Raw genomic sequence first — 14,193 nt, 5'->3', positions numbered from 1 at the left:
ATGAGCCTGATTTACTAAAGCTAAGGCTAAAGAGGATACATTTTCATTGGTGATGTTGGGTGATCCAGCAAACCTGAAATGTATCTGGTCCAGGATTCAAAACATTTGCTAGCAAATAGCAAATGACTTTGAATAAATCTTTTCCAGGTTTTCTAGATCACCCAGCTTCAAAAATGAAGTATATCCTCTACAGCCTTGGAAAGCTTTATTAAATAAGGCCCAATGCATATTTTTGTTAAGACCAAAACACAGCACAAACCATAGTGGAAGCACATTTTTAAAGCATTGCATGGAATTTACATTATGATAAGTGCACCTACTGTACATGTGCTCTAGGATGCCTTATTGAATGAACACTGCAACATAAGTGTAGAATGTGTTTCCCTAACAAGAGATAAAACATGGCAGGACATAATACGTCCTACATGTGTAAAAGTGGTCTTAATAAAAAATGCAGATTTTAAATACAAAATTACAAAATCACATGAACATTATAAATCTTATATGAAATATATGCACATAGGGACCTCATCTTTACCCTTTAGATTCCCCTTCATGTTATGCCAGTCTTCACCATTTGCTTCTGCATTTACTACCCACTGCATTATTTTTAGTGAAAAATGAAGGTAGATTGCCAATTTAACATATCTTATATTACATATTCATATTGATGATATGTGTTTTTTTTTATTCACATTATCTGTTCTAGGACTATGCAGCTGGTGAATGGCTTCTCTATCAAGATGGTCACCCAACAAACATCGCTTTTAAAAACATCCTCACTATCTTAACTAAAAAGCATTAATCTTAGTCTGATTTTCAAGAAAAGTGTTTATTTATGACGGTATAGCTGACCCCAAAACCTGGATCTAAGTTGGGAGGAGGTATACCACTAAAATAGAAATGGCTTCTTGGTGCGTAATGCTACCTGTTAGGAAACCTATGTCTAGGATTTTGTGTGCCTATTGGTTAATCAAAGCCTTTCCCAATCTTTTTTTACCACTGAGGAATTTAATTTTGATGTCTTAGGGAACTCCTACTAAAATCATTTTTTGGGGGATATTGAGGAAAAAGCCGCATTGGTGGCCGGCGGGATAAATGCTCACCCTTACAGTTGCCTAGAATACTATTACTATGGAGAAATAAAAAGAATTATTAGTAGCATGCAGCTGACTCAGGTATACAGGCATAATTAAACGGGACATTAACTATAGTCCTAAGAAATCCCTAGAAACCTCTGAATGATCCCGGGGGTTCCATGGAACCCTGGTTGAGAATGGTTGGTCTAAGTTGATTATCTTTATAGTAAAATATTTGGTCTTTCCAAAGGAGGTAACTGAATGAAAAAGATAGATACATGGAAAAGAGATACATAGGAATGTATATGTAGGAAACTACAGCTACATGTTAAATACAATTTCAGGAAAATCTGTTCTGCTAACCAAAAGTCACAAATCATATTCTGGACTTTAAAGCACTTACTATACATCCAATGTTCCTGTCTATCAGCTGGAGGGCTTCTCCCTGTCAGCTCAAAACAAAGCTTTCAGCAACCTTTTACTCAGGTTTGAGTTCATTCACACAGACCAACTTTCTGTGTCCCCAGGCAGAGAGAGACTGAGCGCCTGGCTCTGTTATAACCCCACCCTCAGTGCTGCTTCATAAATTGCCTCACAGGTGAGAGTTTTCCACCTGCTACTTCACATAGGAGAAGAATCTTGGGCAAATACACCTCCCTTCTACCACCAATCCTGCATTTGTGTCACATATATATATATATATATATTTATTATTATTATTATTAAACAGGATTTATATAGCCCCAACATAATATGCAGCACTGTACAATAAATAGTGGTTGCAAATGACAGACTAATACAGACAGTGATACAGGAGGACCCTGGCCTGAAGATATATATATATATATATATATATATTAACAAAAAGCACCTCATGGGGGTCTATAAATCTGTAAACAGTTTCACAGTGGCATGTTTAAGGGGATTACCTGTGCCTAGAATTCAGATGTTATCTTGTTATCCTATTATTATTATTATAAAACAAGATTCCACTGCAAATCCATTTTGTTAAACATGTCATTTTATCAAAGCAATTGTGGCCAGATTTCTCAGCAACACACATATGTATGCAGCATAAACTAAATTAGGATATATTTTATTAATATGAACACAGCCCAGCTTGTTTCCAGTAATCTTACCTCTTCAGTGTGTTGGCTCGGGTAGAAAGCTGGAGCTCCACAACAAACATATGGAAAAAGGATTCATTGCAGGTAGAGAAGGCTGCAGATATATACATATGATATTTGCATCTATCTGCAGGTAGATCCACTCACCTGAGAGTTAACTCCCACTACCATATCCCAAAATACTGAATTTAAAGAATAGAGATAAAATGAGGACTTTTAAGATACCAATTAGATTAGAACAAAGTAAGCAATCTAACCAGTAGTAAAATAAGATAAAAACAAGAGTTTTTTTTTAATCAAACCCAAAACTAACATTAAATATGTAACAAACACAAGGCATATAGATGGTGAACATTGTATTGCATGGAGGGATGTATGTTAGGATCATGATGTCAGCCTATCACTCCTAAGTGTACTCCCACAACTTGCAAACCACCAACTGACATTAGGGACCAGGCAACCTCTATCAACAGTGGAAAACTGCAGGATTTAGCCATTCCCCTGGCCTCGTATTTATGTACTTCTGTATGTGAGCACATATTTAAAATAAGTATTAAACATTGTTTATATACCTTAGTTTGTTGTTCACTTCCTTCAGTATGTTCTCTCACCAATACACATATAAGTTCTTGTCTTAGCAGCACTCATTTAAAATAATAATAATAGTTTATAAGATAAGATAATATTTTACAGTCATCATAAACGAATCATGTATCTGCCTAAACTCCTTGAAAACATGCTTTTCTATGACTTCCAAGAACCCCTGATGAGTTAATTCTGCTTTAAAACGTATCCAAAGTTTCTGCAATGATTTTGGCTGCCTTTGTGCATACAGTATCTATGAAAATGGCTTTGTATCTGCTTGCAGTATCTATCATTTTTTACTAGGTGATCTGGTTAATGGTTTACTGTGCCATAGCAAATGGTAAAATCGTACATAGCTATCTGCTATCCAGCAGCCTTGCCTTTGCTCTGGGGTAGATTGGCTGGTCTCCAGTACATTGATTTGTTGTAGAACACACCTGGATGGTTGCCTCTATGAAATGCATTGAGGCATTTGAAATGCAGTGGATTAAGCCTGCTGGAAGCAATCAGACAGGTGTGCAAATAAAAAGAGCTATTGGCTCCACTCTGTTCCACTCTGGTCATGATAAATGACTAGGCTGCTCAGCTGAAAGAAATCCAAGAGGTTCAGTTATAACAGCATCATGACCGTGCTATTTCTACTATAAACTTCAATTCAGAAAAGCCATAACTGATCCCTGGTACCATGCAGGGGATTAGGCCATTGATGTCAAAGAAGCTATTTGGGAAAAACAAATTTGTCATCAAGATTTGATGATGTTATATAGTAGTATATAACCAAAATGTTATGGTAGATGTGTACATTTTTCCTCGCTGGGCCTGTAATCAATCCCTTGCAGCATGTGGTCTTTGCAAGCAGGTGCAATAAAAAACAAACAGAAGCAGCACTGCAGGTTTTCACAATGAATAATTTATTACTCCCAGAACAGTTACCCCTAATAATTAATAGTCAGTGGAATGTTTGTAGAAGTACAGTAACTCTTTTTGAATCTAAGTATAATTTAGTAGACCATAAAAACTAACCTCTCATATTTCAGAGGTTAACATTATAAAGTCATTTAGCTGTTCTCACACATTGCTTTGTTGGCTGTGACTCAAATGTATTTTAAGTAATGTATTATTTACAATATCTGACACTAAATCAAAGAAACAGTGTAATACATGTACAAGGAAAAGAAAGCGTAAGCATGTCTGCAAATCATATTTTAAATGATATGAACTACCTTATGCTTATACATTGAAAATTTTTTCCTAAAATGATGAATATTTTGGATTAAAAATAAATTATGAGCTGAAATGCCTAGTATAATGTGTCTACCACCAAATAATGTAAACACATTTCATAATGATTTTTTTTTTTAACTGCATAGTACTTTTATTAAACATAAACCTTTGTTGAATCATTGCCCAGAATTGTCACAGACAAACACAGTAGGTTATATAAAAAATCCAAGGCAGCTATTGAATGTCAACAGCCTTGCTTTGTCGGTATTCTGCCCGCAGCCAGGGGTAATTTTTGAGAGAACAAGACATCAAGATGTTATGGTAGTAGCCTTGTGACATAATTGTTTCTCTTCTGGTCATAGTCACAGGCCATAATCTTCTATTGAAAATAATTGTGCAAAGATAAAAGTCAAAAAATTATTATGAGGTAGTTGGGAAATGTTTAAAATGCTTTACATCTAGAGGTAGGGACCATTAGATTGTATACTACTCAGTGGGAGAGTTAGTGACTTGACTATAGATTCTGAAAAGCTCTGCCAAAGATGTCAGCATTATATGTGTAAAAGATTTAATAATGAAGAATGGAAATTTACAGCTCATTTCAGTTTTGTGTCCTTAGGCAATAATCATGCTGCACATCAGTCACCAATCTTTCTTACACATCAACTGTCATTTTCCCCACATACCTTCTCCATCATCACTCATTGCTACTCCATGGACGCTTGAGACTCTCATTTTATCAAAAACTTTTATGAAAATAATACCCTACAGAATGATTATGTTGTATGCCGATCTACTGTATACCAGCTGCTAACAAAACACAAATAGTTCTGGAAATCATTTAAAGAGATACTATAGCAGTTGTACGATTTCTATAGGTATACATGTGTAATGTTTAATAACCTTATAAATATATTTTACTGCTTTTTTCTGTGTGTAGTTGATTACATATGCAGGATCCGCTACCAGCTTAGCCTTCCTCTGTCTCAGTTGTAGTATGTGGGTAAAAAAAAACTAAATTTAAGTGGTATATATATATATATATATATATATATATATATATATATATATATAGTGATTCACTGATGATAATAATTCCACTCGTGTGATTTACAGGCAGTTACTAGGCAAGAATCTACAAACCAATATTTATAATAGAATAATAGAAATGGTAAATCAATCATAAACAAATTGTAAATCATTTAAAAATGGGTAAAACTAGGAGCTAAAAAAACTACACTTAAATTTCTCTTTAAGTATAAAAATTAGGACTGTTTCCTTTCAAAAAGGCCAATAAAATTTGAGCAGCTAGCAGTGTGCTGATGAAGGGGTCTTGTAAAAGGATTTTGATGTGATTGCCATATAATGATTTCAATTTTAAGTTTCATTCTTTCATTTGTTTTATATATATTTTTTGCATGTTAAAAAAATGAAATAGAAAAGTTAACAATATTAAAGTGGATGAAAACCCTATTTTGTATATACTACAGTTTACAGTCCTAATTGTGACAACAGTGTTTTATTTTTTAGAATTTATAGAAAAATACCAGTTATTCCTTCCAAAAATCAACTATCTGCACATCAGACTGAAATATTAAACAACATTATCAATAGATGTATTCAGATTTAAAAATTAAATATATTCAGATATATTCAATATTAAAACTAGACCCTTCTATAGGCTAGGAACCTTCCTGGATAGAAAAGTGTGTGTGCTCCAGCTCCTAGCTATTGAAGGTTCTCAAAATTTTCCTCTGTTACCATAGATTTGCAACATCATTATTACTTTTAGGATCTTTATTTTTACAATAGGAGCCTTAAAGGGTTAAACTAACTTAGTTTTATAATCAGATTGAGCCAGCCAACTGGAAAGGCTACATTCAATCATCAGGTACACAGCGGTCCACCAATGTTGTTCATCTGCCATGATGAACAACCAATGTGCATTTCTATAGTGGGGAATGCAGCGGGTTGCTGTTTGCTCATCCTCCCCTCTCCATTCCCAACCCCATCCCCTCTCCCCTCTCCAACAGAAAAGTGCTGTGTGCAGAACGCTCTAACATCTATCTGATGTCTTTATGGGACTTAGGATCTCTGCTGTGAGAAAAATGTTTATTTGATGCAGAGCAGGAAATAAGCTTTTAATTACAGTGCAAACAAACCAGGAAAACTGTGGGTGACAGATTGAGTGGCAACAAAAGTTTTTTTTTCTTCTCCAAAGTACAGCTCTCCCTCAGAACAAAATATGACCAAACCATGCATTATGGCTGCTACCAACACTACTGTATTATAAAAAAAAGTGGGATTGTGTTTTAAAGCTTATAAGAGGTAATTGATTGGATTTGAAATACCTCTAATTATCATAATGATTCTAATTTGCATATGACTAGCCAAGGATATGTACTGGTTATTTTTTAATAGACCAACAATCACCATTAGTTTTTGAGCAATTTTTACGTAAGTATAACGGAGGGTAAAACTGGAGTTGTAGTTGTTTGGGCATGCAAGTAACAGACTGCTAAGCCGATGGGATGAGGAGCAAACTGTGGGAGAGGAGGCGTCACAAGACATAGATAAGGGAATAATTATTTTATGGGACTATCTTAATAAAAGCAGCAAATCTAAATGCTTCCAATCAATGCCATAAGCACATCTATCTTTTCAAATATCAGCTAACAAAATCATTTAATTTCTTCTTAATCAATAATGCTCTCAAGGTCATTTAATTTATTGCTATAATGAGCATGAGAACATCCCAAGACATAATCAAATTCCCCACTTTATTAACACTTTGTAGATTTTTTTAATCTCAAAGAAAACAATCAAATTACAACAAAGCATAATAAATATAATTGGATTTTCTGATATAAAGGAGATTAAAGATAGGTTTCTCTTTTAAGTGATGCAATTTAAGTCAAGAGCATTACTCTGTTGTTGTAATATATTAATAAACTGTTTACATTAATTAGCCTTTTTCTTCTTAGCAAAGATGCCAAAGCACTAACAACACAGATAATATAAATGGAGTAATTAAGTTGATAAATTGTTTGTCATTGAAAAAGGTGACCTTGACCTATTTGTTACCCCCTTAGACATAAATATATTTATAAACACCCTGCATAGAAGTAAGTAACCTCTAATATAACAGTTGCTACAAAACTAATTAAAGCTAAACTAAAAGAGAGAGAATATGTAAATAAATGCATATTTACATAATATCTGTATTTATCTATTGTAAAGACTATTTTACAAGGGAATATATCAAAAGACAAATAAAAAGGAAGTAATAAATTTGAAAAACCACAAAAGTTAATTTTATTTGGAAAGAACATAAAACAAATATGATCTACACCTATATTTTTAATGATTTTTGAGATTTGTGCAAAATCCTAAATTACAAATTCCACTTGATAAAGTGGCTTGCTCAGGTTTCCACTATCATTTACTATTAAAATAGCAAAATCCATAAGCTTGATTGAATTCTAATGCTTGTTTCCTCACTTGACTTTATTTAATATTATTATTATTATTATTATTATTATTAATAATTTCTTTAATGCAGATGGCACTACTAAAATGCTAGTGCACAACCAAATCAAATCCTATCCCACCTTAAATATGTAACTTGCCCACTAACAGATTAGCACCTGTCCAAACCATGCTGGAATCTGCCTCTCTTCTCATTCCTCAACTGCTGCTCATGTGTGCAATGCTTTACTGGCTTCCATGTACCCAGCAGATCCAGTTCAAACTCCCCATAATCTGTCTCCTCCATGAATCTTTTTGGTTTTTCCAGATACCACTTGGAGTCATTTTCTCACATTCACTTGTCAGAAAATTCTCTTCCAAAACACATTAGTCACTGAGCAACCCGTCTAAACACGTCCTGAAAACTCACCTTTATGGGCAAGCATCCAACCTAGGTCATGTCCTATCGCCACTGACCACTTTCTGCTTCTTTCAGAATCTGATTTAGGAACTCATCCAGTGATACAATATCTACAGTGTGGGGTTACAGAGCAGAACGTGTTACCGTCCATAATGACCATTATTCATTAAAAACTCACAGAGCTAAGCGTACTACTACATGTACATTTGCAAGCATTAAGCCCTGTTGTCAATGTACACAGCACTGAGCAAAAAAATAAAACAGGAGCTAAGAAGACATTACTGGACTGATGGAATCGGGGGTCTCTTTTAATTATTTAGACTAAAAAATACCTATTATCCATTTGTTACACAAAAAGTTAGAACAAAAATACCAGTTTCATTCTACAAAAATACAGTGATTACAGTGCCAAATGCATGGTCTAAATGATAACAAACTATGGAAAATAATGAGGATACTGAAGAATAGACAATATGGTTCCCAGGGTTAATTGATAATTAGTTTTAGTGGCTTCTGCTGCCTAATAATACCATCATCTGAATTTCCAGATTAGCCTTGTGTGGCCATAGCAAGTGTAACTTGTGACGAAATGCTGTGGTGGGGAGCTTAATGGGGAGTTTGCAGGGAAGGTCTATGGCAGCTTTGGCAGCTTAGCACTGGTCTGTGCAGTGTGTGTTTGTGGAAGTGGTGATGAATAAAATAGCATTAATGACGGGCAGAAAAATGTAATGGCTTTTGTGGTGCTTTAGTGCATGTGGTCTAACTCTAGCCTTAATCATCAAGGCATTCTGGGTTTACTTGTCCACTCCGTATGCTTTACTATCCCCCAAAAAACTCTCCTCTACTCTCTCCTCTCCACACTCCCAAATACCCTGCCCTGTATAAGGCTCACCACTTCTTGCACTGTGAAGCTAGGTGTGGGATAATTGTTGCCAAAGATAAACGATCATGATCATCTTCGGTGAAAATCTAGTTTAGTAATCCACTATGATATATAGCAAAACAACTGGAAGGGGATGACTGCTGTCATTTCCTAAGGGAAGCAGTGTGCCTCTGACCCGTCCCCCCCTCTCCAAAGAAATTAACAGCTCTGTGTGTATAGCACTATAGACAGGACCACTAGGGGGTGCTGTGGCTTGCACAAAGGTGGTGTGAGCCGTGAGAAGGGCCAAGTTGCAGAGTCCAAGCAGTAACCAGGTCTTCCCCAGACCCTGATGGTGAGGATGTTGCACTGCTGGTTACTGCCAGGTTGCGGTCCTTGGGCACACCAAGCTGGGAAAATCACGGTACTGAACCACAAAGCAGGAGGATAGTCAAGGAAATCCGGGGTCAAGGCAGGCAGCAAGCAAGAGAGGTCAGGTCACACACCAGGGGACAATTGCCCAGGAATCCAGGAGGCAGATATCAGTGACACAGGGGCCATTGCGGGCACAAGGAACACAGGAGACACTGGAAGCAACAGGAGGCACAGGAGACTCAGGGATATCCAAAGACAGACAGGAACACTAGAACAGCACAGGGATGTTGGCTGGAAACCAACAGACTGGACAACAAGGGTTTAACACAGGAGCTGGACACAGGAAACACTGGATTAAGCCACAGGTGTACAGGAACTAGCTCACAGGGCTAGGGGCTCGGTAAAATAATGACACGTTGCACAAACACAGAGTGCAGTCTGTGAGCTAGCTAAAAAGCCAGGGATGGTTAAGAGGCTATTTTCTGATTGGCCAGTGGGTTGGATCGAATTGATAAAGCTTGGAAACAGAGGCACGCCAAGCATCAGAACTGCCCACGCAGAAGAGAGATTCCTGCTCTTTAGTGAGGAAGAGGTAAGTGTGACACACTGCCACTGGAAACAATCAAGCAATACTGAAAATAAACATGGCAAAGAGGACCCAGTGAACCCGGCAAGCACTCCCTGCTTTTATCCAGGTATTCACCCCTTTTAAACAGTACAAGAAACAACTTAACCTGACACAACCTATCACAGAGTGGCCCTCACAAAATGCATTCAATTACACCTAAAGAATTAAAAAAACCTACACAACTAAAGAATTGTTTCTGTGTAAGCGTTCATACACACATCAGCATTGGACTGCCTTGGGGAGTCCCAACATGAGGACAACACAAATTGCCCTATGTCATATAACTTCAGTTTACAGCCATGTTCATGTAACATAGTTTTATACATGTTTTATAGTATTTTTGTAGCATTTTGATATCCTGAAAAGTGTAAAAAAAGATACAAAAGATCATGACAAGCATACTGCAACACAATACCGCATTGCAGTGCATCACAGCGTTTTATCAAAAATAGATTCCAGCACATGAATTGTGTGTTATGGTGTAAATGAGCCCAACATTGATTTTGTTTGTCTTTGTGTACTGCATTTTCTGAGAAAATTGGACATGCAGGTATTTCTACTCAATGAGTTTAATATGTAAAAAAAAGGTGTAATTTTTTTTTAAATGCTCATACTATATTTATGTTTAAATTTTTTGCTGCTATACTGAATTTTTAGATGTAAATAAAACTTCAGAGAATTTTAATAATTAAAGGTAGTCAATAGCACTGCTATCAGGAATACCTCTAATTCCACTAGATTTCTATGCAGGAATAACTGCTTTGGCATCCCAAACACAAGAATCTTTTGTAGATATTTTTACATTTGATGATAACACAATAGCTGATCCAGTACAGATTCTGTAGGAGTATTATATGTACGGTAGAGTTGCTTAGCCTATATTTCCAATCACATGTTTACCATTGTTCACCTAAAGTGGTAAAAAGTCTTTAACGGAGTGTGATTTATAAAGGTATGAGTTCATCAATATTTATCACCTGCAGGTAAGACTACCCAGGTACTGCTGAACAACGAGTTGCTAGGCAACTGTTCCACTATACTGTTCAGTTTGCCTTCTCGTGCCAGATGTTAAATGACTGCACTGTAAATGAAAAGTGTTTGATGTTGATATTGCTGCAGTCACAGCAAGCAAAAGAATAGGAATTAGAAAAATGGCAGAAAACCTTTATGCTGGAAAAGGTCTGTGTGGACGTGCCTCACATCAGGACATCTGAACAGCCATATCTGTTACAGTTATCTCTTATCTCCTAAAACGCTTGATAACATAAAGGTAAAAGTGACGCTTCCTACAGGAGACATTTTTTATGCTGTTACTCCCTGAAAGCATATATTTTAATAATAATAATAATTTGTGGTCAGTGACAGAGAAATTTAACCCACAGTGAACCTGATCACAAACTCCTACACTTCTCTCTGCATAAAAAAAGCTGTGACTTTACTTGTCACTGACACCACAGCCTTTATGTGTGTTTTACTGCCCAATTCCCCTCTGCTATTCTGCTACCCTCTGGTGGATCTAGCCCAGGACATGAAAGGCCAAACATAAAAAGGTGGCTGGCCACATGTCCCCCATGCGCTGCATGCTGGGCACCAGGGGCCTAGGCTGTTCTCCTGCAACTCTCCTTTTATTATTCTTAAAAACACAAGATTTTTGTCAGGGTTAGTATGCCATTTATTTTGAACTTAATCAAACATATTTTCATGACACACATTCATGACCCCCTTTTTACTATTGAAACAAAATACAAGTGGTAATTTACTAGTATCCACAGGCAGCAACTTGTCTTGGCTCTAGATAACCTAAAAATGACAGCACTTCCTTGCAAAGCTCTGAAGCTGTAGTAAAAATACTAAAAATGAAATGAAGATCAGTAAAAACGCATTGTACAGTTTTATTGTAATGTACTTTTATGACAACATAAGACATATACCAGGCTGTCTGCAGTAGATCCTTAAAGTACATTTTTAAGGTAATTACCATTAAATGGCTTTTCATTTATTATAATTTGGAGGAAACTGGTTTATGTTCTAGGAGAAACCTGTCAGCCTATTCTTCAGATTGTCAGAACTTATACACATAATATGGAAATATGTCATCCCAACTATTCATATTTATTCTTTAAAAGCAAATCTCTACTTTATATGAATTATTCAATAACAGCCCAAGATAAATGTTTCAGCTTCCACATGTAAATGAAAAAAAGGCACCCTGGAGCCTTCAACCATTTTTTAATAGTCTATTTCACACTGAACATTTCCTTTGGGGTGATTTCTTTTATAAACGAGCAATCAGTAAGAGCATATGCAAATAACACCAGTTACATAAAAGCTAAATGAAAAAATAATTTCATCTTGTATCCGTTTAAAAAAACATTATTTATTTGCACGGATTGATTCATTAAGTCAAGATTAAATAAACAAACAATTTAGCATAGATATGCATAATTTCCAACAAAATAAATTGCCAACATATAAAACTTGTAAAAACAAGTTTTCCTGGGAGATATGTTCTTGCAATACAATATGACTTTACGTTCTTTACCGAAATTCAGTGGAAATATCTTTATAGGAGATCATCTAAGGACAAAGAGCAAATGTTTACTGCTGCCAAGCTTGAGAAATGAACTAGGTAATACTACTGGTCTCTAACCAGTGTCTCATCAGAAGTATGCTTCTGTCAGCTATATTGGATGTTGTTCTCATTGGACTCTTGATGCTCATTACCTGTCTGTCTAAAGGCCTGCCTGATCTTATAGTTCCCATAGGGCAGTGGTTTTCTAGTTGGTTGGTCCTGCACAGAAAGTGTAGTAGTAGATTGACAGTAGAGTAATGGCAGAATATCAATAACCTTTTGAAAATGAGGTCTCCAAAACTATACACAGCATTCTAAATTAGGACTTTTGAAGTAAAACCACAACACCATTGTTTTATCATGTTTTTATAATAAAACAATGGTGTTGTAACAAACTTCATTTGTACTTTAGATGCATAAAGAGTCCCAACTTTTGATATGTTTATTTATTGTGCAAAACCAGGGATATGGCATTGTTTTAAAATTACAAGAGCTAAGCCCTAAAAATTGTTGTCAACATAAAGAACAGTAGTCTAAAATCAGGGCCTCCTTCCTAATGCCATTACTAGGATCTCCCTAGTAATGCACCCCAGAACTCTATTTATTTTTCCTATTGCACAGCCACTTTACTCATTACATTAATATTTTGCTCAAATACCTTTCTTATGTGTCCTCAGTATTGCACTGTATGAGACGATTCTTTTTCCTTAAATGCATTATTAAAAGTTAAACTGAAGTTTCTGCTGCTTTGATCAATCTTCCTGCAAAGGCAAATTATGTTCCTTAATATGATAAATTGTGCTTCTTTTAGTCATTCGCAAAAAGACACAACTTTCCAGGTACATTTTTATGTCACCTGAACACGTTCAAGTAAAAGTCTGGTTCCCTATAAAACGCTGCACTATAATTGTAAAATAACCTAAAGTCAAAGAGTAAATGTTTCCTGTTGCCAAGTTTGAATAATCCCCTATTAAGGAATACTGGTCCACATTTCATGAATCATCAGCAGTATGTTTCTCTCTATCTTGGAATAATCCATAAATTTGGAAACCCAACAGTATGAATTAAATATCATCTAGGCACCATCCTAAAAAATAGGCAGGTTTAAAAAATGAACTATGTAATGCTACTGGGTGGGTCATGAGGAATTTGCTTCTCTCATTGTATATTGTTTTAAAGAGCCTCGTGGCATGTTCTCAGAACTGGTCTGCCTGAGTAGCAGATGCATCATATTGCCCCCATGAATCAATAGTTCTCTGGCAATGGCTGGACCTTCATGTTCACATTTCATTTTTCTGGGACCTTCCAAAATTGTATTTCCTTCAAAATTAAATTATCAGCTGACAATATATACTGACCACACTATTGTGGAATCCCTTTTGGAGTTCCTAATAAATTTATTTTCTACCCTAACAAGAGTTGTGATTTGTAATTTATTTTTTAAACATAGTATAGTAAGCAAAATATAGATGCCCACCACAATCAGTCTTCCACAATACTACAGCTTTGGTCTAGGAGATAGCAACCAGGCAACTGTTAATAAGTTTACTGCAGTGTGGAATTAAACATTTCTACAAGGCTGTTTGTCTCAATTCCCTGAATCCCTATTCTTTCTTAATTTTCTACAGATGCAGTTCCTTGAATTTGAATGAGGGGCATTTAGGGCAGTTTTCCCACACTAATGGAAATCAAACAAATCATAAATAATAATTTAAAAAATGTAATTTACAAAATATACAAATTCTTCAGGTTTTGGAATGTCTTTGTGACCTACCCTTCCACAAAAAATTACAGATTGTTATATCCAAAATTTATAGATTATTATACATTAATATACATGGGAGGAACTGCT

Source organism: Pyxicephalus adspersus, chromosome 4, assembly GCF_032062135.1.
Source record: "Pyxicephalus adspersus chromosome 4, UCB_Pads_2.0, whole genome shotgun sequence".
NCBI lineage: Eukaryota > Metazoa > Chordata > Amphibia > Anura > Pyxicephalidae > Pyxicephalus > Pyxicephalus adspersus.
Note: the sequence above shows the minus strand (reverse complement) of the source record.